Raw genomic sequence first — 4,179 nt, 5'->3', positions numbered from 1 at the left:
CATGGGCACCATTGCTTTGTTTACAGCTCGTAAGTCTTGTAATAGTCTCCATTTACCTGTTCTCTTTTTTATGACAAAAATGGGAGTGTTCCAAGGGGACTGAGTGGGTTCAATATGTCCGGCGTTAAGTTGTTCCTGTACTTACTCTGTAGCCACTAGGGTTTTTTCCTGAGTTAGGGGCCATTGATCAACCCATACTGGCTCTGTGGATTTCCAGGAGATTTTTTCCGCTTGGGGTACAGGGATGTCAATGGCCATCAGGTTAAATTTTGAGAGAGCCCAAGTCCTGTTTTAGTTGTATTAGGTGTTATAGAGATGGGCTGCTTTATCCCTTGATTAGTTTTGCCCAGGCCTTTGCCAGGGAGAAAGTTCATTTTGAGCATTTGGGCAGTAACTACATCGCTGGGGCTGCACATAAAAATTTTCATTTGAGTTAGAATATCTCTGCCCCAGAGATTAACGGGGAGATGGGGGATAATATACGGTATAACTGTACCAGTGTTTCCTTCCTCATCTTCCCATTTTAGGGTTTGTGAACTTTGTAGAGGATTTGTGGCTTCACCTATTCCTTGTCAGTGGGTGGCAGCGGCTGTGAGGGGCCAGGATTTTGGCCAGTGGTTTGAGGATATAACTGTGGAATCGGTTCCTGTGTCTAAGATTCCCTCAAATAGCTTGCCATTAAGTTTTAGTTTTAAGGTGGGCCGATTATGGGATATTGGTTGTGCCCAAAAAACATCGGAAGATCCAGGGCCTTCTGTGGGGCGCTGGAGCTTTTTGAAGTTTGAGTTGACATGTAGAATGGGGAATATTATAAGTTGTGCTATTCGAGTGCCAGAAGGAATATGAATAATATTGTTTGAGGTGGTTGCAATTATTTGTATTTCACCCTTAAAGTCATTATCTAGTACACCTGGGATAATTTGGATTCCGCGCAGGGTGACACTAGCTCTTCCTAAAATGAGACCAAAGGTATTTGGGTGCAGAGGCCCATAGATCCCTGTAGGTATGAGGAGAGGGCTGGTTTCTGGGGTTAATATTGACTTGGAGGCGGTACAGAGGTCCATTCCTGCGCTCCCTGCTGTGGCTCTCCATAGGTCTGAGATGCAGCAGCATGGTTTATGGTTGGGAGCGCAGGGACTGCGACTGGGGAAGGTGGAACAAACCGCACTGCCCTGGGTTTGTTCTGGTCGGGGCCTGGGGCCAGCCCCATTGCAAGTTTCCCTGGGGCTTAGGCCTAAGGGGTTGGCCATTAATATCTATGCGGGAGTGACACTCGGATGCCCAATGAAACCTTTTTTTACAACGGGGGCAAATAGAGGGTGGCGACAAGGGTTTCTTAGAGATGAATGAGGAGGAATTGACTCTTGGTACGGGGCAATTTTTTGAAAAATGGCCAGGTTGTTTACAGTTATAGCATGTAGGAGGCTTAGTTTGTGCTGCAAAGTTTTGGAGGGCAGCGCCAGTGGCTATTCCCAGAGTTTGAGTGGGCCCGATGCCAGAACAAAGTTTTATGTAGTTATTAAGATCGGTATTGCGAAAAGGGCGAATTGCGGCTTGGCAGGCAGCGTTGGCATTTTCAAAAGCCAGATGTTTAATGAAATCACTATCACTCTCGCTGGCCCCAAATAAACACTCAGCCATATTCTGTAGGCGGCTGAGGAAATCGGTATATGGTTCATCGGGTCCTTGCCTTAATTTAGCGAGAGAGGCAGTGGCAGCACCCTTTTGTGGAAGTTTTTCCATGCTCTAAGCGCGGCTGTTTGTATTTGTGCTATAAGGCCGGGGGGGAACTGGACTTGTTTGTTATTTTGATGGTAGGGGCTTTGACCTAGAAATTTGTTTAATGTCCATTTTTTAGAGGTGGCTTTACGGGCGTTATGGGTGGCATACTTTTTGCAGTGTTCTTCATAATCGGATTTCCACAACAGGAAATCGCCGCCGGACAAGGCAGCTCTAGCTAAGTGAAACCAATCGTTGGGAGTAAGTTCTTTCTCACTGATGCTTTCTAATAATGCGAGTGTGAAGGGGGCGGTGGCGCCATAAGCATTCACTGCCTTTTTTAATTTTTCTAAATATTTTAAACTAAGTTTCTTATGTTTAGCTGTTGTTGTAGTACTAACTTCCTCTTTCTCTCTCCATGTAGTACTAACTTCCTCTTGTTCTCCCTCATCAGAGCTGGGGGGCTCTTCCTCACTTTCGCTACTCGAAGCGCCATTTTGAGACCTGGCGGTGCCATTTTGGGAGCTGGCGGCGCCATCTTGGGAGCTGGCAGCAAGGTCTTTGCTCTGACTGCGCGTGACTGGGAAAGCATAGGTATGGTGAGCACAATGGAGGCGGGGTGAGTGGACATTTTCTGGGAGTGCTAGGGCAGCAATGGTTTGAGTTGCCGACCGGAGTTCAGCAAGTAAATCGGTGGCCAGCTGCCGCTCTTGATTAAAGGTTTCTTTAAAGTTATCGGTGTGTAGCCAGAGATTTTTTGTTATCTTTTCTAAAGCGTGGAATTGAGGCAGAGACACGGCTGGATAAAAAGGAGGATATGGATCGGAAAAATTAGGTTTATAGGGGGGTGGCCGAAATGGGGGAAGGGAATTGGTCTCGAACATGGAAGGGATTTTAGCTTTTGGTTTCGTCTCTGGGTTTTCAAAAAGAGGGTGGGTTTTAGCCTCTGGTTCGATTTCGGCTTGATCGGGCGATAGACTAGCTTGACTGGTTGGGGTATTTGGCATACTTTCGTTGGGGTTTTTGTTAAGGGGGCTTTCAGGCATATTAATTATTACTGAGCTGCATGCTGAAGTGGGACGAGAGTGCTCCTTCAAAGCTTCCTCTCCCTTTTTGCAAAGTTCTTGAATGTCTGGAGTGGAAAAATGGACTTTTAAGGTTTCAGAAATAAGACTCCAGTAAGAAAAGGCAGTAACTGGGACTTTTTCTGGCCCAAAAGTTTTGTAAGAGTCTTGTAGGCAGTCTCCAACCCTTTTCCAACACTTATGCTCTATAGTACCTTCTAGAGGGAACCAAGGGCAGGTTTTTAACAAAAATTCAAAAAAGCATGTGAGATCCTTTTTCTTAACTCTAGTTCCTCGTGCCTTGAGTGCCTCTTTCAATTGTTTCATATATAAACTATGTTGGGAAGTTCCTTGTTCCATGGTGGGGGAGGGGGGAGCCTACCTTTTTGCTTTTTTCTTTTTTCTTTTTTTTCTTTCTTTCTTCTTTTCGCCGACACTGGGTGATTTCTCAACGGATCTGTCTCACGAGCGAGTTCCCTCATGGTGATCCCGGGTGCGGTGAGTGAGAGCGTGCTCTTCTTTAGTGCGGCGTTCTATCTCTCAGAGGTTTCGTGCCCCACGTTGGGCACCAGTTTGTCTCGGCCAGCGGGACGATCAACGGGAGCTCTGGATCCTAGGAGGGAAAGAATGGTATGGGACAAGAGAGACACAAGGAACGACAGCAAGACAGTATTCTGACCAAGCTGCAAAACTTTATTGAGGGGACTGAGCATATATACTCTAGGGAGGAGGGGGGGTGGTGGGTAAGGATAGGTGGCAGTCTGGGATTGGCCGCTGCTGTTGCTAGGGCGGGAGGCAGATTTGAGGTAAGAACTTTTGGCGGGAACTGGTTCTGTAAAGAAGGGGGGAGGGTGACCTAAGCTATTGTTGTATCAGCTCTGGTGGCCATGTTACCGGCATTGCTGAAAGGTAGATTCTATGCCTGCTGCCTTAATCGCCCACAACACTGAGGAACTGGCAAACTGTCTTCCACAGTGGCTGCACCATTTTACATTCCCACCAACAGTAAATGAGTTTTCCTATTTCTCCACATCCTCTCCAATATTTGTAATTTTCTGTTTTGTTTTTAATAGTAGGGAGAAAATGGTATCTCATTGTGGTTTTGATTTGCATTTCTCCAAGGGCTAATAAAGCTGAACATCATTTCATATGTGTTTCGGTCATTTGTATACATTTTTGAGAAATGTTCATACGATTCTTATATCCACTTTTAAAATTGGGTTTTTGTCTTTTTGTTGTTAAGTTTAAGGATTTCTATATACATTCTGGATATTAATCCTTATCAGATATGTGGCTTCCAAAAGTATTCTCCCATTGTGTTGTTTGTTGTTTTACTTTCATAATTAAATCCTTAGATGCACAAAGTTTAAATTTCACTGAAAGATTCCATTTATTT

Source organism: Dasypus novemcinctus, chromosome 10, assembly GCF_030445035.2.
Source record: "Dasypus novemcinctus isolate mDasNov1 chromosome 10, mDasNov1.1.hap2, whole genome shotgun sequence".
Taxonomy (NCBI): domain Eukaryota; kingdom Metazoa; phylum Chordata; class Mammalia; order Cingulata; family Dasypodidae; genus Dasypus; species Dasypus novemcinctus.
Note: the sequence above shows the minus strand (reverse complement) of the source record.